This window comes from Hevea brasiliensis, chromosome 7, assembly GCF_030052815.1.
Source record: "Hevea brasiliensis isolate MT/VB/25A 57/8 chromosome 7, ASM3005281v1, whole genome shotgun sequence".
In the NCBI taxonomy this organism is placed as follows: domain Eukaryota; kingdom Viridiplantae; phylum Streptophyta; class Magnoliopsida; order Malpighiales; family Euphorbiaceae; genus Hevea; species Hevea brasiliensis.
The window spans coordinates 22,543,552-22,571,448 of record NC_079499.1 but is presented as its reverse complement, the minus strand read 5'-3'; the positions used below and the strand labels follow the sequence as shown (position 1 = coordinate 22,571,448).

General features: G+C 33.3%; 1 long non-coding RNA gene across 1 annotated transcript; it reads left to right on the top strand.

Moving 5' to 3' along the window:
• The first annotated feature begins 23,349 nt into the window (after nucleotides 1-23,349).
• On the top strand, nucleotides 23,350-27,254 carry LOC110667568 (uncharacterized). Its single transcript, XR_009150053.1, has 4 exons — nucleotides 23,350-23,478; nucleotides 24,896-24,972; nucleotides 25,135-25,214; nucleotides 26,832-27,254. It is a non-coding gene; the product is annotated as an uncharacterized LOC110667568 (long non-coding RNA).
• Nucleotides 27,255-27,897: the final 643 nt, after the last annotated feature.

The following is a 27,897-nucleotide window of genomic DNA, read 5'->3' as shown; positions in this document are numbered from 1 at the left end:
AATTTGGTAAATTAATTAGTTAAATAGAAACTTAGGATTTTTTATAAATTAAACTTGTTTGTAAATTAAATTGTCAATAATTAATTAATTAATTTTAGTCACTTGGTAAATGTAACACCCCTATGTTCGGTAGTGCGTACTACTGTTCCGGTGACCAGTATTGTCTGGACAGCTAGAATGCCTAGAACTACACTTCGATATGAGTGAGGAGACATAAAATAATGAAATACAAGAAAAGAAAACATAAGGAAAACAAAGGAAAAATAATAGCAAAGAAATGCAATCAAGTTAAGCGAGCCGAGAACCCTAGCGATGGGTGACCGCACTGGGAAGTCACGGCATGGACCGTTGACTAGCCCTGGACCGCGGGGAACTCTGAAAAATATTTTTAGGACTTAAATAGACACCTATTGAAATACAAATACCATTAGAAATATTAAATGAAAATTTAATAATTAGTACAAAGAAAAGTGAGAAATCAAAAAACGGACAAAACTCGGTGTTACCGAAAAATCGGGAATGCAACCCGAACAGGGGCATTGTGGTCATTTGATACCCCGAGTTGTCTTTTGACCTAAATGTCCATTAAAAATAAATAATATTACACTTGGAAAATGTCATGAAAAATTTATTTAGTGGCACCTAATGTAAATAGCAAAAATGGAGGGTAAATGGAGTAATTATCAATTAAAACATATAATATACTTTAATTAAGGTGAGTGGACCACTATGGGAATTAAATTAACACCTTTATGGGAAGGTGTACTTCCACTAAACATCATCTTCTTCATTTCTTTCATCCAAGCCGAAATGAAATTCCTTGAAAACCTCCATTGCCGCATTTGATTCAAGCTTCATCATCTCCTCCATTTCACCTCCAAACACCAAAGTTCCTTCATTAATCTTGATCCCCACCTCACAAGGAAGAGTTTGATAGCAATTTTAAGAAGTTTTAGTGAAGATTTAACAAGCCTCATCAATAGGTAAGTTTGAGTTTTTGATTGTTGCTTTGTTAAAGTTTGTAAGGATGTTATGGGTGCTTGATTTATGGAGAAATTTTTGAGGTTTGATGTTGAATGGGGATGTGTACTTTTGGCAGCCATGGAAACACTTTGAAGGCAGTTTATTTTTGCTTGTAAATGGTGAATTAAATGATTGATTAAATGTATATTGTGTAGGAAATTGTTTGGGTCATGTATACTTAGTATATGTAAATGTGTATTGAAATTTGAAGCTTGGAAATTAATGGAATGTAAATGCATCATTGCGGCAATTTTTCGACTCTTGAGGAATGCTGGAATTCATGCTTGGTTTATGGTATATTAATATTAATTTGTGATAGGGGTTATGGCAGTTTAAGTGCATGTATGATGGTGTGAAGTTGGACATGTAAATAAGCATGAATTGGTGATTAAATTGTTGTAAATTGAGTTGGACAAATTCTGCACTTGTTGGTGCACATTGAATGTAATTGTAAGCTGCCAAAATGACCTATAATATGTTGTAAATTATGTTTAGGTTAGGGTACAACCAGAATTGCTTTGAATGTTAAGTTTGGTGAGTGTTAAAAGTGATACTTGATGTGTATGCAAGAAATGCAGTAAGGCAGTTTGAGTTTTAGGCCTATAACTTTAATTGTGTGGCTCCAATTGGTATGAGACCAATTGGAGATGAAACTAGGCACAAAATGTGCCAACTTTCATGAAGGAAGCATACCAAAATTCTGCTTGCAAGGTAGCTTGAAAAATGACCAAATACGGATTAAGTGCAAATAAGGCCTGAAAATTGACCATTTGGGAAGCAGTTAGTGTTTAGGCCATAACTCACTCAAAACAGGTCCAATTGACCTGCAATTTTGACCATGAATAGTTAAGACCCATATCTACAAGTCTTATGAGGACACCAAAGCCCAGAAATGACCATAAGCAAGTCAAACAGCTTGCACAATTCGGGTCCAAAAACTGGCCGAACCTAAAATGACCTAAAGTGACCTAAAGTGACCAAATTTGATGCAATTTGACCAGCAATAGTAAAATGACCATAACTTGGTCTACATAACTCAGAATGACCTGAAATTTTGCCCCGCGTTCCATAAGACATAGATCTACAAGTTTGTAGTTTTGACCGAAACCCGAAAACCGAGGGAACTAGGTCGTCCGGCTAGGTCAAACTAGTATCCCGGAATCCAACAAATTGCAAGAAAATGCAGTATACACGGAAATGAACTTGGTAACATATACCAACTCTAAAATACTATCGAATGTAACATATTAATAACATTAAAACCTAATTTACCTAGAATGCATCGAGGGTCGACATATTAGGTTGACTAAGCAAATATTAGAATTCAGTGAATTACTTATCAAGCATTATCGTTAGAAACAGTTAATTTAGTACTGAAACACTTCAAATTGTGTTTCTCAGTTAGCAAAGACTCAAGAAAACGGAAGGAAACACTGAGTCAAGACCAGAAGACAGTTATCAGAGGTTTGTGCACAACAGCTATTTCTTTTGAATTATTTTCAATTGAAATAAATTATGACTATTTGTATATTATTGTTTTGAATTGTGGAATTGTGGAACTGTGAAAAATTGTTTGAATGATATTTGATGGATATTTATTGCTTGAAAAGCATTGTAAATGGTTTGAAACTATGAAAAAATTTGTTTGAATGATATTGATGGATACTTATTGATTGAAAAGCATTGGAAATGATTTGAAACCACAGCTATCATGTATATTGATTGTATTCCTCGCTAGCTTGTCTAGTGGGACGAATTGAATTCCCTCTCTGGCTGAAGTGTTGAGGTGTGTGCCTGTTGAGGGCGAATCGAATGAGTACTTATATTTTTGCTAGCTAGCTATGTTATTCCTCATTAGTCATCGACTTTTGGGACGAATTAAACTTTGGAACATGATTAAGCTGTGTGTGATTTATTGATTTGTATTATGAGATTGTGAAATGGAGTTAAATTCTTATTGACATTCACTGTCTTTGAATTTAATCATTATTTGATTTATTGAAATTATTGTGATATTGAGAAATGGAGTTTAAATTCTTGTTGACATTTATTGTCTTGAATTTAACTATGGTTTTGAGTATCCACTCTTTATATGAATTATCAATTGTGATTTAAAATTTTATTGGTTAATGTTGTGCACCACTGAGACATTGCCTCAGCGATAGCTTTTCATTGCTGTCGCAGGTAGACAGACGGATAGGGCAGCAGACTAGGCTGCTAGTACATCCAGCGAGAGATTATCGGGTATATTGAGTATACCTCATTTTGCATTTTGTGCTGTAATGTATATTCACTGTATGTATATATTGATTTTGGTTTTGAGCAATTATAAATTCAAATTGTACATTGAAGTTGTAAAATAATTATGAGTTATTTTGGCTTATAAAAAATTGTATTATACTTCTTGTATCTCAGTCTTTAAAAAATCACTGTGGATTTGAGTTGAGAAATGTGTTGTGTTGAGAAATATGTTGGAGTTGAGATTTGAAAATATATTGAAGTGCTTTTTACAGGTTTTCTGAAGAACTGTTTATCCAAAATACAGATGGCACTCTGCCAAAATTTTTACAGAAATTCCAAATAATTCAAATGTGTTAGTTCTATCACTTCAGTTCAAAACAGTTTTTAACACCTGTAACTAGTGCTCACCACTGTAAAAGTAGTAAGAAAAGTTTTTTAAAAATCCCTTGTAGTGTATTTAATGGGTTATCAGTAGACGGAGTTGGTAATTCATTAGGTATACTACGAGATCATGTTATGCCTTACAGAGGGGTAGGGTGTGACATGTTTTGGTGGTATCAGAGCAAAGTTTTTTTAAATTCTATTTTTACATGTTACTTGAATATTGTTTCTTCATAGTACAACTGCTCAATATCATTGTTTGATACATACAGTACATTACATTATAAATATGCACTAACGGGAGGAAATCTCCTTGTGTTGTTTGTTCAGGAGGTCTAAGATCCTCGCATTGACCATGGAAGAGGGTGATCGTTCAGTCGATCAATCTATTGAGGCTGAGGTGCAAGGGGATGCCCCAGCCCTACATAATGTCAGTGGTTCAAGAAGACCACCTGCAGCTGCAGCTTCCTGCTCAGTTCGCTCAACAGATGGCTGCAATGTTCCAACAAATGGCTGGTAATGTGTCTACTCAAGTCCCAATACAGACACCAGTGGTACAACCACAGTCTCCTACTAGGCAGTATGATAAATTGATGAAATATGGGGCTACAGAGTTCAAGGGGACAATAGATCCTCTAGAGGCTGAACAGTGGTTAGAGAGGATGGATAGGGTATTCAAGAAACTGCATTGCACGGAGGAGCTCAGATTTGAATACTTTGTATCTCTACTATAGGGGGATGCTTATGACTGGTGGAAAACCATTCCCCACAGTCTAGTAGAACTTGCAGTGCTAACATGGAATGACTTTCTCAAGGAATTCAGACAAAAATATGTCCCTGATGCTTATATAGACCAGAAGTTACAAGAATTCCTAAGTCTGAAATAGGGGAATAGATCAGTGGCTGAGTATGAAAGAGAATTTTCCCGCCTGAGCCATTATGCAGTGAGTTTACTTTCTACCAGCAGGGAGAGATGCAAGAGGTTTGAAACCGGCTTGAAGCCCAGTATCAGATTACAAGTAGTCGGATTCAAACACACTAACTTCTCTGAACTTGTTTCTCAAGCTCTAGAGTTGGAAAGAATTGAGTCTGAAGCAGCTCTTGAGAAAAAAAAATCAGAGAAGACAGAGAAAGAGGGAAAATCAATAGAACAGAGTTCCAGTGGTCCTACTGGAAAGAGGAAGAATCATGGGGGACATGGTAGAGGTGGCAAGAAGTCTGGTAGGGGAAGATATTCAGGACAGAAGCCTCCTCTATCTGGTCAACAGAGTACCAGAGGTTCCTACCCTCCTCGCCAATGTGAAACATGTGGAAGAAATCATGGTGGGATATGCTACAAGGCTATTGGAGCCTGTTATAACTGTGGAGGCACAGGACACTTTGCCAAGGACTGCACCAGTAGTCGCAGAGTTGGACCACCTCCTACTACTGCAAAAGGGTTAGTTCAGAGCCCTATCACTAGAAGTTCATAACCACCCAGCAGAGGTAGAGGCAGGGGTAGAGGTAGCCCAGTAGGCAGCCAAGGCACAGTGAAACAATCAGAGCAAAACAGTGCTCCAGTCAGAATCTATGCAATGAGACAGAGAGAAGAAGCCGAGACATCTGATGTTGTGGCTGGTACCTTCTCAACTTTTAATCAAGATGTGTTTGTGTTATTTGATCCAGGTTCTACCCATTTTTATGTGAGTGCTAGCATTATTGATTGCATTGCTGTTCCATGTACAAAAATGGACTTTGAGGTGCTAGTAACAAGTCCACTAGGACAGGAAGTCAGGGTTAATAGAATGTATAGAGATTGTCCTTTGGTGATCCAAGGACACACTTTTCTGTCTGATTTCATTGAAATTCCCTTCAGAGATTATGACATTATCTTGGGCATGGATTGGTTAGCTAGGCATCATGCCATGATTAACTGTAGGCTAAAGACAGTCACTTTTGGTCTCCCTCAGCACAGTGATGTGGTAATACATGGGGAGAGGCAATTATTGCCATCAAACATCATTTCGACTGCACTAGCCAGAAAAATGATCAGAAAGGGGTATGAAGCCAACTTGGCACATGTGGTAGACACCCAAGTGGGGAGTCCAGCATTGAAGGACATCCCTACAGTACATGACTTTCCAGATGTGTTTCCTGATGAATTACTAGGATTACCTCCGGAAAGAGAAGTGCAGTTTGAAATTAATGTTATGCCTGGTGTGGATCCAATCTCCATAACGCCATACAGAATGGCACCAGTAGAGTTGAAGGAGTTAAAGATACAATTGCAAGAATTACTTGAAAAGGGCTTCATCCGCCCTAGTGTGTCACCTTGGGGAGCACCAGTGTTGATTGATCAGATCAGAATGGCTGCTCAGAATGATGATAAATATCAGAAGCTACTGAAAGAAGTCCAGCAGGGCAAGAAAGTTGAATTTTCTATGAAAAATGATGGTTTATTACTACATCAGGGTAGAGTGTGCGTTCCTAGTGATGTGGAATTTAGACAAATCATTATGAAGGAAGCACATGAGTCTCCTTTTGCTATGCACCCTGGTGGAACTAAAATGTGCAGAGGGCTGAAAGAGCATTACTGGTGGATGGGTATGAAGAGAGATATAGCTGAATTTGTTTCCAAATGCCTAACTTGTCAGCAAGTAAAGGCAGAACATCAAGTTCCAGCTGGTTTGTTACATCCTTTATCGATGCAGTGGAAATGGGAACGAATAACTATGGATTTTGTTACAGGACTTCCAAGGACACGAATAGTCATGATGCAAGATGGGTTATAGTTGATGATTGACCAAGTCTGCTCACTTTTTGCCAAGTGGATGGACTATAGCCGGAAAGATTGGCGATTGTACATATATGAGATTGTAAAGCGCATGGAGTGCCAGATCAATTGTGTCCGACAGAGATCCTAGGTTCACTTCTAGATTCTCGGGTAGTCTTGAAAGCCCTAGGAACTAGATTGAACTTCAAAGACAAAGATTCCACCCACGCATGCATGGCCACCAAAGGGTAATTCAGATATTAGAAGATATGCTACGGGCTTGTGTGATTGAGTTTGAAGGTAGTTGGGATACACACTTGCCTTTGATTGAGTTTGCTTATAACAACAGCTACCAATCAAGCATTAGGATGCCTCCATATGAAGCTTTGTATGGCAGAAAGTGCAGAACTCCCTTATGTTGGGATGAAGTAGGTGAAAGGAAGATGATTGGGCCAGAAATTGTTCAACAGACAGAGGAAAAGATCAGATTGATCAGAGATAGACTCAAGGTCGTGATCGCACTGTTAGAAGTCCTATGTTGATCTGAAGAGAAGAGATATTGAGTATGCAGTGGGTGATAAAGTATTCCTCAAAGTTTCTCCTTGGAAGAGGATTATGAGATTTGGCAGAAAGGGGAAAGTGAGTCCTCGTTTCATTGGACCATATGAGATTCTGGAAAGAGTGGGTCCTTTGGCATATCGGTTGGCATTACCTCCAGAGCTAGCAAGGATACACAGTGTCTTCCATGTGTCCATGTTAAGGAGGTACAGATCTAACCCATCTCATGTACTATCAGTTGAAGAGATTGAGGTAAATCCATACCTCTCATATGAGGAAGAACCCATAAAAATTTTGGCATATGAGGTGAAGTAACTGAGGAATAAACAGATACACCTGGTTAAAGTGCTGTGGAACCATCATTCAGGCCAGGAAGCTACTTGGGAACGTGAAGAGGATATGAGGAGACAACACCCACAGCTGTTCAGAGACTAATGCCAGGTAAAATTTCAGGACGAAATTTATTTAAGGGGGGAGAATTGTAACACCCCTATGTTCGGTAGTGCGTACTACTGTTCCGGTGACCAGTGTTGTCCGGACAGCTAGAATGCCTAGAACTACACTTCGATATGAGTGAGGAGACATAAAATAATGAAATACAAGAAAAAAAAACATAAGAAAAACAAAGGAAAAATAATAGCAAAGAAATGTAATCAAGTTAAGCGAGCCGAGAACCCTAGCGATGGGTGACCCCACCGGGAAGTCACGGCGTGGACCGTTGACTAGCCCTGGACCGCGGGAAATCTTGGAAAATATTTTTAAGACTTAAATAGACACCTATTGAAATACAAATACCATTAGAAATATTAAATGAAAATTTAATAATTCGTACAAAGAAAAGTGAGAAATCAAAAAACGGACAAAACCCGGTGTTACCGAAAAATCGGGAATGCAACTCGAACAGGGGCATTGTGGTCATTTGATACCCCGAGTTGTCTTTTGACCTAAATATCCATTAAAAATAAATAATATTACACTTGGAAAATGTCATGAAAAATTTATTTAGTGGTACCTAATGTAAATAGCAAAAATGGAGGGTAAATGGAGTAATTATCAATTAAAACATATAATATACTTTAATTAAGGTGAGTGGACCACTATGGGAATTAAATTAACACCTTATGGGCAGGTGTACTTCCACTAAACATCATCTTCTTTATTTCTTTCATCCAAGCCGAAATGAAATTCCTTGAAAACCTCCATTGCCGCATTTGATTCAAGCTTCATCATCTACTCCATTTCACCTCCAAACACCAAAGTTCCCTCATTAATCTTGATCCCCACCTCACAAGGAAGAGTTTGATAGCAATTTTAAGAAGTTTTAGTGAAGATTTAACAAGCCTCATCAATAGGTAAGTTTGAGTTTTTTATTGTTGCTTTGTTAAAATTTGTAAGGATGTTATGGGTGTTTGATTTATGGAGAAATTTTTGAGGTTTGATGTTGAATGGGGATGTGTACTTTTGGCATCCATGGAAACACTTTGAAGGCAGTTTATTTTTGCTTGTAAATGGTGAATTAAATGATTGATTAAATGTATATTGTGTAGGAAATTGTTTGGGTGATGTATACTTAATATATGTAAATGTGTATTGAAATTTGAAGCTTGGAAATTAATGGAATGTAAATGTATCATTGCGGCAGTTTGTCAACTCTTGAAGAATGCTGGAATTCATGCTTGGTTTATGGTATATTAATTTTAATTTGTGATAGGGGTTATGACAGTTTGATTGCATGTATGATGGTGTGAAGTTGGACATGTAAATGAGCATGAATTGGTGATTAAATTGTTGTAAATTGAGTTGGACAAATTCTGCACTTGTTGGTGCACATTGAATGTAATTGTAAGCTGCCAAAATGACCTATAATATGTTGTAAATTATGTTTAGGTTGGGGTACAACCAGAATTGGTTTGAATGTTAAGTTTGGTGAGTGTTAAAAGTGATGCTTGATGTGTATGCAAGAAATGCAATAAGGCAGTTTGAGTTTTAGGCCTATAACTTTAATTGTGTGGCTCCAATTGGTATGAGACCAATTGGAGGTGAAACTAGGCACAAAATGTGCCAACTTTCATGAAGGAAGCATACCAAAATTCTGCTTGCAAGGTAGCTTGAAAAATGACCAAATCCGGATTAAGTGCAAATAACGCTTGAAAATTGACCATTTGGGCAGCAGTTAGTATTTAGGCCATAACTCACTCAAAACAGGTCCAATTGACCTGAAATGTTGACCATGAATAGTTAAGACCCATATCTACAAGTCTTATGAAGACACCAAAGCCCAGAAATGACCATAAGCAAGCCAAACAGCTTGCACAAGTTCGGGTCCAAAAACTAGCTGAACCTAAAATGACCTAAAGTGACCAAATTTGATGCAATTTGACCAGCAATAGTAAAATGACCATAACTTGGTCTACATAACTCAGAATGACCTGAAATTTTGCCCCGCGTTCCATAAGACATAGATCTACAAGTTTATAGTTTTGACCGAAACCTGAAAACCGAGGGAACTAGGTCGTTTGGCTAGGTCAAACTAGTATCCTGGAATCCAGCAAATTACAAGAAAATGCAGTATACACGGAAATGAACTTAGTAACATATACCAACCCTAAAATACTATCGAATGTGACATATTAATAACATTAAAACCTAATTTACCTAGAATGCATCGAGGGTCGACATATTAGGTTGACTAAGCAAATATTAGAATTCAGTGAATTACTTATCAAGCATTATCGTTAGAAATAGTTAATTTAGTACTGAAACACTTCAAATTGTGTTTCTCAGTTAGCAAAGACTCAGGAAAAGGGAAGGAAACACTGAATCAAGACCAGGAGACAGTTATCAGAGGTTTGTGCACAACAGCTATTTCTTTTGAATTATTTTCAATTGAAATAAATTATGACTATTTGTATATTATTGTTTTGAATTGTGGAACTATGAAAATTTGTTTGAATGATATTTGATGGATATTTATTGCTTGAAAAGTATTGTAAATGGTTTGAAACTATGAAAAAATTTGTTTGAATGATATTGATGGATACTTATTGATTGAAAAGCATTGGAAATGATTTGAAACCACAGCTATCATGTATATTGATTGTATTCCTCGCTAGCTTGTCTAGTGGGACGAATTGAATTCCCTCTCTGGCTGAAGTGTTGAGGTGTGTGCCTGTTGAGGATGAATCGAATGAGTACTCATATTTTTACTAACTAGCTATGTTATTTCTCATTAGTCATCAACTTTTGGGACGAATTGAACTTTGGAACATGATTAAGCTGTGTGTGATTTATTGATTTGTATTATGAGATTGTGAAATGGAGTTAAATTCTTATTGACATTCACTGTCTTTTGAATTTAATCATGATTTGATTTGTTGAAATTATTGTGATATTGAGAAATGGAGTTTAAATTCTTGTTGACATTTATTGTCTTGAATTTAACTATGGTTTTGAGTATCCACTCTTTATATGAATTATCAATTGTGATTTAAAATTTTATTGGTTAATGTTGTGCACCACTGAGACATTGTCTCAGCGATAGTTTTTCATTGCTGTCGCAGGTAAACAGACGGACAGGGCAGCAGACTAGGCTGCTAGTACATCCAGCGAGAGATTATCGGGTATATTGAGTATACCTCATTTTGCATTTTGTACTGTAATGTATATTCACTGTATGTATATATTGATTTTGGTTTTGAGCAGTTGTAAATTCAAATTGTACATTGAAGTTGTAAAATAATTATGAGTTATTTTGGCTTGTAAAAAATTGTATTATATTTCTTGTATCTCAGTCTTTGAAAAATCACTGTGGATTTGAGTTGAGAAATGAGTTGTGTTGAGAAATATGTTGGAGTTGAGATTTGAAAATATATTGAAGTGCTTTTTACAGATTTTCTGAAGAACTGTTTATCAAAAATACAGATGGCACTCTGCCAAAATTTTTACAGAATTTCCAAATAATTCAAATGTGTTAGTTCTATCACTTCAGTTCAAAAAGGTTTTTAACACTTGTAAATAGTGCTCACCACTGTAAAAGTAGTAAGAAAAGTTTTTTAAAAATCCCTTATAGTGTATTTAATGGGTTATCAGTAGACGGAGTTGGTAATTCATTAGGTATACTACGGGATCATGTTATGCCTTATAGAGGGGTAGGGTGTGACAATAAATGTCTGTAACGCTCTCACTTTAGGTAGTCCGTATATTCCACTGTTCCGATGACTAACGTCTGTTCGGACAGTCAGAATGTCTAGAACTATACTTAAACTAGAGTGAGGAGACATAAATTGACTGGATAAAGACTAAGTAAAATTAAGGGAAAATAAAAGAAACGAAGTGTAAATAGGTTAAATGAGTCGAAGGTCACGAAGATGGGTAACCCTAATGGGAAGTGGCTGCGAAGACAGTTGTCAATCCTAGACACATGGGAAACCCTGTGGAATAATTATTTAGGACTTAATTAAAGAAATTATGAGGTTTAAATGACAATAAAAATGTCAAGGAGATATAAGGAAATTTAAGTTAATCGATACAGACAATTATAACTCAATGGATACAACGAATGGCATTTTGTTCATTTCACCCTCAGTGTTGAATTTTGACCTAAATGTCAATTAAAATTGGAAAGATTAAAACATTAGAAATGAATTAAAATCATGAATTTGTGCAATGGAAAAAAGGAAAAGAAAAGAAAAGAAAAGAAAGAAATAAAAATATAAATGAGTTATGACATAAACATGATGTCAAAATGACATCATTAAAATTTGTAACCAATTAAATATGGATAACCACATATAAGTAAAGATAAAATCAGTTAAATGGACAAAAGAGCTCATCATCTTCTTCCTTGAGTACCTTGGCCGAACCACTTGCTTGGCCCATCCTCCATTTCCATCTTCCTTCCAAGCTTGATTTCCATTCATTCCTCACCATAAAACCCCTAAGTCTCAATATAAAATCTTGATTACTCATCTTGGTAAAGACTTTGGGGGCAAAAAGAAGAGGAGAAGTGAAGGTTTATCAAGTTGGGAATTTCATCAAGTAAGCTTCACTTTTCTTTTCTTTTTTATAGTTGATATTAAGGTTAATTATGAGTGAATTACATAGAAAAGGTTGAAATCCATGCATGAAAAGAGAGACCTAAATTTCGGCAGCCATGGGGGGGAGGTTAGGATTTGATAAATTGTTTGAATTAAATTGCCTAAAAGTGGTTTTTGATAGGTATATTTGAGTTAGATGTTGGTTGGCATGTGTTACATGAGATTGCAAAATTAATAAATTAAGGTTTGGTATAAAAATTGGGAAATTGATGATATATTGATTAATTGATGATGTTGAGATCAATTATGGACTATTTGAAGTGTATTGAATGTGATTTAAAGTTGGTAGTTGTCACACCTTACCCCTCTGTAAGGCATAACATGATCCCGTAGAATACCTAATGAACTACCGAACTTCACCTACCGATAATTCATTAAGTACCCTACAAGGGATTTTAAAACCATTTTTTTACTTTTTGGAAGTGGTAAGCATTTTAGTAGGAATTAAAAACATTTAATTGAAGTTTCAAAACTAGTAAAAATTTTTGTTCATTTTTATTTGTCCGTAAATTTTGAAAAAATTTCGGCAAAGTGCCATTTGTGTTTTGAGAAAACAGTTCTTCAAACACCTGTAAAAACACTTTTAATAATTATTTTCTCAGCTCCCAACACCAAAACAACTCAAGTCAATAGAATTCAATTTAAGTCCACAATTTAACCAAAGTTTGACATCTCAAATACTTCATAAATTCATTCACATTGTATATAGTACCTAATTTACAAATACATATCTTTATTTAGAAAAAAAAAATCTAAAATAACAATATTATAATTTACTGTACAACTGCTCAATTTTACATTAATACTTATGACATTACAATATTTACATCAAATAACTACAAGGGTATAAATAAATACCAGTACAAAAAGGATCAGTGAAGTCCTTGTCAATTCAGCAGCTCACCCTACTGCTTTTTCTTTGCCCTTATCTGCGACAGCAAAATAAGCTATCGCTGAGTATAAAAATACTCAGTGATGAACAATAAAAATTCAAAATGCAGTACTTAAAACATTCATAGATAAATCACAATTTGAATATTTTACAATCACATTTCACAAATTATCAAAACTCATTATAGCATAATTTTGATCAAATAATTTAATAAACACAGTGTTGCCAATTCATACACAACTTAAGCCATGACACAAAATTTTCGATCAATACCGCGTTGTACACCATGACAAAGCAATCTACAACCCCACTAATCAAAATCGATGAGGGAGGTGGCTAGCTAGCTAATGAGTACTCATCCGATCTACAACCTTAACTGGTAAACCAGAGAGGGAGCAAAATAATTGATCTCAACCCCATAAATGAAGGAGGAATAATAAGGCGCTGTCATGCTAAGTGTGAATCAGAAATGAATTTCAAACATTTTATTCAAATAATTCATGAGAAATCTGATACATTCCCAAAGTCATAGTTTCATACACAAAGTGGCAACACAATTCATGATTAACACCAAATTTTCATAAATCATACCCAATCAAATCGGTAATAAGAAAATGATGAAATAGGATTTATTCTGCACAAACCTAACGTGAGTCCCCTCTAGGCCTTGACTCAGTCCCTTAGACCTTCTGGGTCTTTTTCAGCTGAAACACGAAATTTATAGTGTCTCAGTATCATTGTCTCACAATAATTCCAATAATTAATTCATATATGTTCAATTCTAGCCCCAATATGCTTAAACTTACATTCTTGAAAATTCTCATATTGAGGTTACTATTCATGGTACTATTCAAGTCAAAATATTGACTTTCTTATGCTTAATAGGTATGGAAAATCCAATTATACCCACATACCACATTTTGATTATCTAACTTGTTGGTTTTGGTTCTTTTCTCAAATCTTAAGTCTTTTAGGCAAAATTGCAAATTTTCAGTTTTAGTGTCCTGTTTTGCATTGTTCCGTTGGTCATGTTGCTATTAGAATTTGACTAAGTTTTCTTCATAGAAATTGTTTCTTATTGTCTTAAATTTATTTCTCTTTTTGAATCACTCTATTTGGAGTTTTGTAGCTTAAGTTATAGCTATTTGAACATAGCTAGACGGATTGGTCTAACCCAGATTTTCTGGGCACCAAACCTGGTTCTAGCAGTTTTAGGTCACTAAATTTGGGTGGCTAAATGACTTGGTTAAGGGTATAATTTGGACTTATATTCTTCATGAAAGTTGTAGGGCTATGTCTCAGGTTTATATTGGTAAAATTTCAGGTCATTTGGTCATTTTTGTAGAGGGCAGAACACTCAATTCTGGATTTGGTCAATTTGTTCACTAGGTTTTAGTCACTTTCTAGGCATGATTCTCAAATGAAAAATTTGTCATTTTGTGTCTAGTTTCATTCCCAATTGGCCTCACACCAATTGGGTTGGTAAATTTTTAATTTTGGTCCCTGAAAGGGACCTTGGTCATGCTGCTTGCTTAATGACCATATCCAATCCGAATCTCTACTTGATTCCCACACTTCCAACATACCACAATTGGTCACATATGACTATTTTTCAGCTCAAACAAGGTCAAACACACCATTTGACCAATTCTCAAAATTTTTTCTCCCAAATCCTAGGTCCAAAACCCTAACTTTGCTACTTGAATTAATTCTTGAAATTAAAATGTATACACATTACCTACACACTCATTTAAGCTTACATACACTTTTAATTCAATCAAAACACATCATATTCTCATAAATCTATGGCTGGCCGAAATCACACATAGTCCTCCATAGATTTTTTCTTTTCATTTTAAATATATTTCTAGGTTTATTTAACTATAAACACAATAATTCAACTAGAAATTCAAAGTTTAGCTTACTAACCTTCTCTTTGAAATTCAAACACCCAATTCCTTCACTTTTCTTTCAAAATTTCTTGATCAATCTTCCTTTTTAGTTGGCCAAACAAGGTTTAATTATGGAACTTGCAATTTCTATGGCTAAATTTTGGTTTTCTTCAAGCTCAAAAATGAGCTTTCATGGAGGATTTTGAGAGGGAGAGGGTGAGAGAGAAGTGGGGCGGCAATAAGATGAAGAAGACAATTTTTTTTTCTTTTCTTTTATAAATTTTAACTTAATTACTACATAATTATCCTACATTTTTTTAATATTTAATGATTAAGTTTATTGCATTATGCATGATGTCATGCATGATGTAATAACTTTTTCACTTTTTCTTTTTCTTCTTTTTTTTTCCATTTATTTTGCCATTAGTTCTTTAATTTAATTTCCAATTCCGAAATTTTCTTTTCTCCGATTTTATTTGATAGTCAGGTCAGGAGTCAACTCTAAGGGTCAATTGACCAAATTGCCCATCGCCGGTTCGACCCAGTTTGTAAATAATTCAATATTTTTTCTGAATCCCTGACCTAATTATTTGACTGGCTTAACAATTCTTTTTCATGATTTTCTCTTTTCCACTGTGTTCGCAATAGTCCTAAGGACCACAGCGTCACATTTTACGGTTCGAAATTTGAGTTTAAATCGACCTCGCAGTCCTTCCAGAGAAGGTCACCCATCGCTGTGACTCTCAGCTCATTTAACTTCTTGTGTTCTGTTTTTCTTATTTATACTTAACTAATTGACAATTACTAATTATTTGTGTTTAGGGCTTATTTAGTTATCTTAGATGTGGTTCTACTTCTCTTAATTATCTAGACCGACACCGATCATCGGAACAGTGAAATATACTAGGCTATGTAAATAGGGGTGTTACAGTAGGAGTGTGGAATGGTGGTATTGGGAGTGTTATTTTCATGCAGGAAATTCTAGACCTTGAGTCCAGCGTGGTTTTAAGGCCATAAGTAGAACTATGTTGCTCCAATTGGCGTGAGGCTAATTGGAGATGAAACTTAGGACAATTTGCCACATTTTTCATGTAGAGACCCTGCCCAGAAACTGAACCTAAAATGACTTAAAGTTGGCTTGAATCTGGATAACTATATGCTAGACCTGGAAAAATAACCATATGAACAGTAAATGTTCAAATGGCCATAACTCACTCTAGGAAGGTCAGAATGACCTGATTCTTGAACCCATGGAAAGCTTAGTAGGACATTTTTTCATGAAGATCAGGAACCCTAATTCTGACCCTAACCTAATCAAATTGCTAAGCAAAGTTAGCCCAAACAAACTGCCAGAATCAAAACTGACTAGAAAAACCTAAATATTGACCAATCCGACCAGTTGTGCCAAAAATGCCATAACTTGGTCTACAAAACTACAAATGTAGTGAAACTAAAGCCAAAATTTCTATGAGACCTAGAACTACAATTTTTGAGTTTTGACCAAAACCCAAAACCTAATGGAACATAGAGAATTTGCTAGGACACATTAATACTTCCAATCCTGGATTTCTGAACTTGAACCAAAATGCCAATTGACCCCAAGACAGTAGTTATACCATAATTTTCACTAGAAAATTTCAATGAGGATGAACCAAATTGACCTGGAACCCTAAGAAATAGAGCTATAACTTTGGTGTATTGACCAGAATTCAAAGTTTAAGGGAACTTAGAGAAATTATTAGGAGAAGTCAGAACTCCAAACTTGGAATTTCTAAATTTGAGGTATTTGGTCTTTTGACCCTCGGATGGTTAAAAGACCACTTTCTCTAGAAAACTTCAATTGGCATGATCCCAAATGATCTAAAAAGCTAAGATGAAGACCTAAAACTTTGTTTTAGGGACCTAGACCTAATTTTAAGCCTAAGTGCTTGGAAATGTATGACAAAGAAGATGGAAAATCCTGAAACTAGTAGTCTTACAGGGTTCAACATCCTGAACAATCCTTAATTAATTGACTATAATTAGAGTTATACCACTTCAAATTGAATGATTCAAAATGGAAATGTAAGTTAACACATAAAGAAACAACTTCCTTGACGGAAGTATAGCCAAATGGATTATGCATCTTGGCCAAATTGCTAGAGGAAATTAAGGTATAAAATCTGAAATCCATGAAATGTTCATGGATTACTTGGAATATGAATGGTAACTCACATAAATGACTTAATGAACACTTAAATCGTGTGAATAGGTAGTTGGGGCTTGTATTCCCATCACAAATAGAACACATAATACATTAGTAATATAACTTGAAATATAAAATTTAATTAACATAAATGGATCGTTAAATGTATAAATGAGGTAAAGCTATTATTAGGACTTATGTTTCTATTGCAAATAGAATAATAATACCTTGCTCAATAAATGGTACATGAGAGGAAATAATGTGAATCCTCAATATTTAGTATGCAAAACACTTCTTGAATTGTGATTGATAATTCATATAAATATTTTAATGAATGAATAAATCACATAAAGGTGTGAATAGGACATTTGTTCTTATCATGAGAGAAAGGAAAAATGCTTTGAGTACAAATGGTACATGAAATCAATTGATGTGAATTGTAATCAACATGAATGATATGATGAATCCAAAAAATATTTAGAAATGAGATTTGAAAATTTATGCTTCTACCATGAATAGAATCAAAATATTATAAAATATAAATGAAACATATAATGAAATAATAAAACATATGAACCCCTAATGGTACTAATGTACCCATGTAAGGCTTTATGCCTGTATTTATGGCTTGTATGCCCGATTATGTGTTACCATGGCTTCTTAGCCATATTGATTGCATACATGGTTGACATTATACGTCCCATGGCATGACGGCCTAAGGCACCACGGTGTCCAGTGTCAGCTATATTGATTGCATACGTGATTGACATTATGTGTCCCATGGTATAACGGCCCGAGGCACCACAGTGTCTAATGCTAGGGACCCGTGTATCCAGTCCAGTCAGCCTGTCATAGGTTATTTGGGTAGTGAAATGAGTTAAAAATATTAGAAATTAAATAAATGAGTGAGAAAGATCTAAAATGAACTAGATTGGTTCTAAAAATTTATTTATTATGAAATGATCCAAAATACTTAGAAATATTAAGTAAAATAATGAAAACGCTAGAAAAATAAGTATAACTTAAATAATTATTACAAATGCATCTTCCATAATTGTTGACCCCGTGTAGCTCAAAATGAGCATTGATTTTGATGATAACAAAACTCAAACAGTATCTATCTAACCTAACTTTAAAGTGATGTGTAGATTCCTTTTCTTATTCATAAAGAATTTTTGAAGTTGTATCGAAGGAGGAAGAATACTCAAAGGCATCTCAAGACAAATCCAAAATGAGAAAAGAACAAGATTATGAAAGCCAAGACTCAAAGTAAATGTATGAAAGTCATAGAGTTAGAGATTGAGTCTTAGGTTTTATGTGAAAAGAATAGATGAGAATTTAGTCGAATGGAGCTCAAAAATGAAACTTTATTTTCTGATTACTTTTTCCTCATCATTACCTTGGATGCTGTTATTAGAACTTATTTTTCTTTTAAGGTCTAAATCTTTGTTTTTAAATATTACAAGTTGAGACATGCAGCTGTTGACTTAGTTTGCTAACTGCTTTGCTAAAATATTAGTTTGCTAATGTGTTTGCTAAAATATTAGTTTACTAACTAGTTTACTGCTGTTGCCAAAATTTCATTAGTTTGCTAAATGATCAGAGCTGCTCAACTTCGCACAACAAGACAAAATAATGGTCATTTTGTCTTGAGCAGTGTGTATAACGTTCCAAAAAGGTTTCAAACGGTCTAAAATGATTTGGGACTATAAATAAACCTTCTTTACTTCATTTTATTTTTGATGAAAGCTTACATTTGAACTCCAACTTTGATTTTTCATTTATTGCTTTCATTCAAGAGCTTTAAAGTCTTTGAGCTACCATTGGCAAACCAACTCATCTCTTCTTTATAGTTTGATTTGTATTGAGTAAGAGTGAGTGTTAAAACATTAAGTTGCATTTAAGAGAGGTTGTACAAGCAGCTATTGTAGTTTGAGAGAGAGTAAGTGCTTGTGATAGCACTTTTCAAAGGTTCAAACTGCCTTGGTAAAAGCTTGGTGTTGAAAAAGTGTAAAGGGCTTTTGGTCTCTTGCCTTTAAAAGAGCAAATAGTGAAGAGAAGACTCAAAGAGAGTTCTTTGAGAGAGTGGATGTAGGCTAGTTAAGCCGAACCACTATAAAGATCATTGTGTTTGATCTCTCTAACCTTAACCTCTTTACTTTTGTGCAATTTAATTTTTATACATGACCTTGAATGTTGATTGAATATATTGAGTTGGTATATTTGAGGATTTATGAGTATGATGAGAAATTAGTTGAAAGTCTTGTGATGCATGTTTTGGTAGCTATAAATATTGATTAAAGCTTGACTTGCAACTTAAGGACACTTTATTGAAATACATATCACTGCCATTATATATTAAGAAGCACCTAGTTGAACAAAGCCACATTTTTTTATTAGGCTACAAGTAAGGGCTGAAAAATTGTTAAAGTCCAATTCACCCCCCTCTTGGACTATTTTGGGACAACAATAGTAATATGAACATAAGTTCAATATTTTTATTAATTTTGTATATTGTATATTATTATTGTAAACTTATGAACTAAGCACTTCCAAATAACAACAAAATTGAGAAAAGATATTTAATATTTAAAATTTCACATGAAATCAAATAATTCTTGATTACATAAATTATGCTCTAATTTTTATTTTTATTTGTATATATTATTTTTTTGTTATATTATTGCACTACTAAGCAGAAATGCTTAGCGCGATGGATTGTTTCCTCGTGTAGGTACTGAAAATAAAGCCCAGTGGACATTAACTGGGATTTAGGAGTCCGGATTTGCAGAAGTGTCTACGGTATCACCTCCTTAGCAATGCATGTAGATAGAGCCCATATAAGTCATATTAATGTATTTTGTACATTATAAATATCTATTGTGTTGTAATGTAAATTATGAAATTATATTTAATATGTATATGATGTAAATTAATAAATTGGCTATTTTATATGTAATTAATTTGTATATCGTGTAAATTAATAAAAATTTCAGAATTTTTATATATATAAATTAAGCATGAATGGATATGTATGGAAATGAATATAGAATTAAAATACATAATGATATTTGAAATGATAAGATGGTTATAATGGATATGAATGAGACTATCATTGGAAAATGTTGTTGAAATTTTTAACAGATGAATAGTGAAACACATCAAACGGTAATAGAATTGGGGAAACTCTGTTAGTTTTTCCTTTGAATATAAATTATTTTAAAATATAACGAGATTAAAATTAGAAAAAATGAGTAAAGTAAGATAAGATAAAGTGCTTCGGCACAGAGTATGACAGTCCTTGCTTGGCTACACTGTAGACCGGGTAAAGGGTGTTACAATGTCACTCAATTAAATTTAACAAGCCCATAGATAGGGAATACTTGTATATGAAAATTATTTGTAAACTTACTCTATTTAAATTATTTATGTGTGTAGGTTTAGAAATTGCATAATTAGGTAAGAATTTTGATAAAGGAATAATAAACAAGATTTTTAGAAATATTAGTAAAGGACTAGTACTCGAATTAGCGAGGTTAGACTTGGCATAAGGGGTGCTTAACACCTTCCCATTACGTACCCACTGTCCTGAACCTAGACTTTGGGCTATGGTGACAATGGTTGTGGAACCTCTGCAAGGAATAAGTTGCCATCCATGACTCTATCAAAAAATTGAATGCATCAATCAAGTCCCTTCGGTTGTCCTTTTGGAAATTGATGCCTCAATCAGATGTCCCTCGGAAGAAATAATGAATATGTCTCAGTGATAACTAGAGTAGTGACTCCTGTCTATATATGCTTTTGTGTCATAAATCCTTAGTATCGTGATAGTGTTATGTGAGTATGGTACTTACCAATGGACTCGATTCTATTAAGATTGTCTAAATTGCATATCTAAAAAATGCTATCTAAAATAGTGGTACTTAAGTGAGACAGATGTGACCTCACCATCTTTTATGCTTATTACCCGGTGCACTTTATGCAATCCTAGTAGATGATCTTTTGCCTCACACCACATGACCCCACAGCAAGTGCCTCTCATCAATGGGTAAAGTCATATTCTCAAAAATCAGCAAAGCCAAATCTTCAGTAATCGATAAAGCCATTCACTCCATGGGCTAAAAGCCACTCTCTACAATGCGTGAAGCCACTTTCCATAGCCAAAGCTAAATAACCTTTTCACAACACTCTTATTTATAGTGTTTAGTTACCCTAATCCTAATTTAATTAGGAATCCAACTCAATTTAAGAATAACACTAAAGTAGAAGTTCTATTCTACATAAGAAATATTCCTCCTTCCTAATGAGGAAAATTTCTCCCATTCAAATTAGGAAAAAACCAAATCCAATTAGGATTTTGAGTCATAAATTTAACATAACCTTTGAGGCTTCAGTGAACCATGAACTCCACTGGGTCTGCTTTTACACTCAATAATTTTGTGCTTTCAACTCAAAAATCAATAATTCAAAGAGAGAATAGATCTAAAAAAAGAAGTTCATATCAAAATAGGCAAAAATTCATGTCAAAATTAGTTAATTAACAAAAAATAAAATTTTTTTCCAATTCAAAACCACATAGAAAATAATTTTTTAAATCCGAACAATAAAACTAACTTCAAAGAATAAGCTAAAAAAGGTAGTATATAGAGAATGATCTAGGAGAACAGGGTGTTAGAGACTAATGGCCAAAGAGGAATGACCCGGATTTGCAATGAAATGCCAAAGAGGGAGGAGGTGATGAGAAATGGCCGAAGAGCAATTGGAAATCGAAGAGCAACTAGGGGAGAACTGGAGGAATGGAGGGAAGAGGCTGTCGTGTGGTTAGGGCTCTAGATAAGAGAAATGAAAGTGGAGAACAATGGCTCATAGTCTTTATTAAGTTTTATTTCATAATTTTAATTATTTTAATAAGAAATTTGAGAGTGGAATGAGTATGCAACTGTGCACCTTTATTTCTTTTTTTCTTCTGTGGCGAAATTTAAATATTCCTCACTAATGTTACTAAATTTGGTTCAGTATGTCATTCCCCACCACAATTAGTTACTAATATGTTTTTGGTGGCGAAATAAATTTCCCCACAAATATTTCAATAGAAAAAAAAAAAAAGATTTGTTGTAATGACTTTGATACTTTTTGGGAACTTCACCTTCCTAAGGTAAATGACCACAACCAAACAAGGCCTTAATAAGTAAAGAAACTATAAGGGAATAGTAAAGAATGCCTAACAAATACAACCATATGTGTGCATCATCCACATGAGGTTTCACAACATAGACATTTCACATTTAATAATTATGCCACCAAAGGTCCCCCTTTTTACATTTCATAATCACATTCCAATTTGCTCGGCCCATTATAAGATCTCTTCAAGACTTCCTCTCCACATATCAAACATATGGAGCTGGAGACACACTACAAGAGAAATAGAATTTTGTGACAGGTTTTTTATGACGGAAATATTCTATCATAAATTAGAAACGGATTTTTGACAGATTACATCACTGGGACGAATTTGTGATGGAATATTCATCACAAATTTTTTAGTTATTTTTTTAATATTTTAATTATTAACGGATGGAATATTCCATCTCTAAGTCATCACAAATTTGTGAGAGATGAATTTATTCATCACTAATTTGTGAATAAAGAATGTTGCTGTCAAAAAATTTGTGACGGAATGTATTTCCGTCACAAAATTTGTGACGGAATATAATATTCCATCGCTAATTTGTGACGGAAAAATATTATCGTCAAAAAATTTGTGACGGAATGTATTTTCGTCACATTATTCCATCACTAATTTATGACTGAAAAATATTGCCGTCAAAAACTTTGTGACGGAATGTATTTCCATCACAAAGTTTGTGACGGAACATATTATTCCGTCACTAATTTGTGATGGAAAAATGTTGCCATTAAAAACTTTGTGACGGAATGTATTTCTATCACAAAGTTTGTGAGAGAATATATTATTCTGTCACAAAGTTTGTGATGAAAAACTTAATTCCATTACAAATTATTGACGGAATATATTATTCCATCACAAATGTGACGAATTAACTAATCCATCACAAAATTTAGAATTAATTTTTTAAATAATTTTAATAAATTAAACCATATTAATATAAAAAATAATTTAAAAGATTTTTATATTATAAACATAGAGCCTCAAGCATTATTAATATTACTAAGTTTTTATTTTTTTTATTTACAAAATTTTTATTACAAAAATATCTTTTTTTTAATCTATTTTACCTTAAAACTATGTCGTTTTGAAAAACCCTCTGCCTACTCACAAATAAATGTAACCCTTATCTCATTCTCTCGTCTTATCAATTTCAGTCTTTTACTTTAGCTACCTCCCTCTATTCCCATTCTCTCATCTGCCATCGCCCTATCTCCCTCAACCTCTCTCTCATCTCAGTCTCGCAAATGGCCCTTAAGCTCGCTTCTCACAAGTGAGTTGTCTCATTTTCGCTTCAATGTAGGGAATAATAGCAAAAGGCAGATCTCATTTGTGTAGACAAAGCAAGTAGCAGATTCTTGCCAATTGTTCTATGTTTTTACATTCTCGTTATTTTATCAATGGGCCAATCATACTATGCTATTATTCCTTTTTTTTTTTTTAACGACTTTTTGTTTTGAGTTTGAGGAGTTAAGATTGTATACCATAACTGCCAGAATCAATTTAATTAAAAATGTTCTCTAGAACTTTTTACGAGCAGAGGAAGGTTCAAATGGATTCTGTAAATCCTAAATATGTTCTCCATAACTATTTATGCCACACGGCCATTGACTCAACCAAACTAGTTGATATTGGGGAAGTTAGGAGGTTGCTTAAATTAATAGAGCGGCCATATGATGAGCAACCAGGGATGGAAAAATATGCTCGCCCGCCACCAGCTTAGGCTTATCGGCCAAGAGTCTGTATGCTTTCTTGTTCTCCATAAGTTGCGTGCATGTATCACAAATATCAAAATAATATTTATTTTGAACTTGTATATAATAGTTGAATCAAGTTTTCCTTGGGAGTCTCGACAATTAAATGTAAACTGCATTTATCTTTGCTACTTTATGTTGTTATAGCAGGCAATAGGAGGAAACATATTTTTTTATTAATTTTTTGTTCTCTCCTTTTCATGGTGAAGGTTAAACCTACTTGAGTTTTTCAAACTTATAACAAACTTAAGGATACTGGTTTATTCGGTTAGTAGTTCAGGGAGTGGGGGAAATGAAAAATATAACCTGTATGAATTTTGTTTATGATAGTAATTGATTCGTGGGAACAAGAATTACCTGATGAAATTTTTTTTTTCAATTTCCTTCTTATTTTTCTCTGCCTTGCACATTTTTCCCATTAGAAGCAGCAGTTGACAGCTATACATTCAACTTAGCCCGGATTCTTTATTTTTAATTTTATTTCAATCTTTATTTTTAATTAAATTTAATAGTTCCTTTTTATTTGATGAAGATGGGGAGAAGTTTTTGGTGGGTATCCCTTAATTGACGTATTGACAAGGAAGTGAAAATTTATTTTATAGAATTTATTTGGAAAATTTATTTTACAAAATAAAATTTAAAATTTTTTATAGGATTACTAAATTTTAAAAATATAAATTACTGATAGAAATACTTCTATACAAATCTCTGCACATGTCAACCTAGGAAAATTTAATAGTAGGTTTTCAACCTAGGAAAACTTAATAGTAGGTTTTCTTTGTGTGACCATTTAGTAGAACTTATCTACTTTGTGGTTATGCATCACTAGTGGTGTAATGCCAATATATGTTAAAATTTTATATTAATTTTCTTTTTTTCTTGGAAAATAAAATAAAATCCATGTACTCATTAAGTCTTTCATTTTGATTATTACAGATTATGGAAATTCTGAAGTTGGTTAGAAGAGAATTAAGTGGAGAGTCTGTTAACAATTTGATCAATTTTTTGGCAAGGTAATATTTTCAAATTAGTGGCTTCATTGGTTTCATGCTTCTGTCTTGAGCTGCCATCTAACTTGGCATTGTATACATTGGAACAAACTGATAGTTATTTATACATAATTTAGTGATTTTACTGTAAATTTATAACTTCTCGCAGATCATTTTGTTGAACAGATAGAAGAATTGCCCAATTTTTTTGGATTATTGTTGTAGAATCTTCTAACCACAGCAGTATCTGGAAGTGCTTTGTCCAAGTAAGTTGATATCCTATGAAATACTATTGCTAAGAATTTTCACAAAGTGTAGTCACAGAAGATATTATCATTTGCCCGTCTTTTTTGGTTCAATATGTAAATGGAATTGGTATGTTGCAACGATACAGGCTGAGCAACTTGGATAGCTTTTTTTATTTGTTTTTTTATACAGGTTTGCATTGATGAACCACAATTGTTATTTATTTATTTATTTATTTCACACTTGAGTTGCTTATGTAAATAAGTAGAAGCAAAAGAATGCTCTTTTGCCTCTAGAAAAATACATATTAGCAAATTTTTTTGTGTATCAAGCTTTGTCTATATATATATATTAAAGTAATTTAAGTTGTAATATTTATAAAGTAGCAAAAAATTATTATACTTCTTGTGATACTTTAAAATTAACTTTATTATTTAATTTGACTTTATAAACTATGAAGACAAATTAAATAATAAAATTAATTTTAAAGTATCACAACAAGTATAATATATATATATATATATATATATAAGTTAAGTTGTAATTTTTATAAAGTAGCAAAAAGTATAAAAATTAATTTTTATAAAGTATAAAGAGTATTTTTTATAAAAATTAATTTTAAAGTATCACAACAAATATAATATTTTAGTTAATTAAATTTTATATATATATATATATATATATATATATATATATATATATATATATATATATATATATATATATATCAATTTTTGCGAATGCCTTATATGTTGCCATCATATTCCGTTGGTAACCATGGGCCATCAAAACATCACACATCAGCACCAAGCCCAATTTGCTAACCAACCCCTTTTTACAGCACAATCCTCAACATAGGCTAAGCCAAGCCCAAATGGGGTTATTGGAAAATAATGCTCACAGAAAATTTGTCCATGAGCCGCCACCCTGACTTGCCCAATTAAAGGCAGGGGGGACCATGTGCCATTTGCAAATATCCCTCTACACGTTTGCTTGTGGTTGACCCTAGGGTTTTTCTTGCCAATCCTGTCATACTTCTTACTTTCATTTATTTAATATTTAATATATTTATTTTATTTAATATAAATTATAAATTTATATATTTATTAATGATTTGATTTTATATAGATTTATTTTTTAAAAAAGTAAAAAAATATATTTTTTAATTTTTTGAGATTAAGTAAATTATTAATTTTTAAATATTTAAATAATCAAACGTGGTTTTTAAAGAAATTAAAAGAATTTTTATTTCTTCACTTCTGTCATATTAATAAGAAAATACTGAATATTAAATTATAAAAAAAAAACGCATATCCTTATTTAGAAAAAAAGTAAATAAATCCTTCTATCTTCTGACAAATATTATATTCGAGTTTTTACTCTCTCAATTTCTTATAAAAAAATACCTCCCTCTCTCTTAGTCTTCCTGTAACTTACTTTTTTTTTAATTCAAATCAATCATTCACTGGAATAACCTGAATATGACTCATTTATCACCTTTTTATTATATGCACAATAGAAATTTGATATAAACTTTTTTTATCGTCTTTAATTTGTGTAAATTTTGTTATATCATGAATATTAGATTGTGAGATGATCTATCCCTGACCCGATGTTCAAATTGATTTCATTGTTAGGGTTGCTGCTAGGGAATTAGGTGATGAATCTCTGCTTGGATGCTAGCGGCAACATTGGAGCCAATCGAGGTAGAGAAGATATGGTTTTCATCTAAAGGGAACTTTTAAGTTTGGTTTATTATTTATATTTTGGGAGTGTTGTGAGATCTTGTATTAGTTAATTCATGATATGATTATATGCATAACTATTATTAATGAGCATCCCTATTGCAATAGTGGCTATATCGCTCCTATTGATATTAGTAGCTTTATTTGAAGTGATTGGGCTTGTTTGAATGATGTTGTAGTTTGGGTGGTATAAGGTGGAAGTATTGGAAGTGTTTTTTTTTTTTTTTTCCATTTAAGGTTTGTAAAATTAGCCTAATTAAGAGGCTTTTGTACGTTCTGGATTAATGCTGCTGAAATTTCGTTAGATAAATATTCATATGTCTATATAATATAACATACATATTAACATTACGTTAAAAAAGTAAAGTAAATCTAATTTCATTTAGCCATAGATGACCGTTCGGTGATATGCTCACTGGAGGGTGAGCTTTTACCGAATTGTCCTGAAGGACAGTTTGGAAATGCAGTGTCTATATTCAATATCTGTAAATGGATGCTTATTTACTTATGCATAAGTAGAAATTTAGTGGTATCTCATTATGTTCTCTGATTTCATATATAGAAATGTGATATTTCATTTAATAATCTTAAATGGAATAGCACATATTTCATATCGTGCAATTGGAGAACCTAGAAGAGATGCTGTCGAAATTTCTACATATGCACGGTAAAAGTGTTCGTTTGTAGTTGTATAGACAGTGCATTTTTTAATGGTTAGGGCCATACCCTTTCAAATTTGTTGTGAAATTAAGGATACTAATTTAGGAACTTTCTAAATTTTAAAAGATTTAATGAGTAATTGTATACATTTAATAACTAATTTTAAGTGAAATGATAAATATTTATTTTAGTATTATTACATAAATGTTAACACGAATGCCATTATTGGCTATATTTCAGAGACATTAAATATGAATTCGAATTGACAATGGATGTATGCAAGATTAGAAAATGGGTT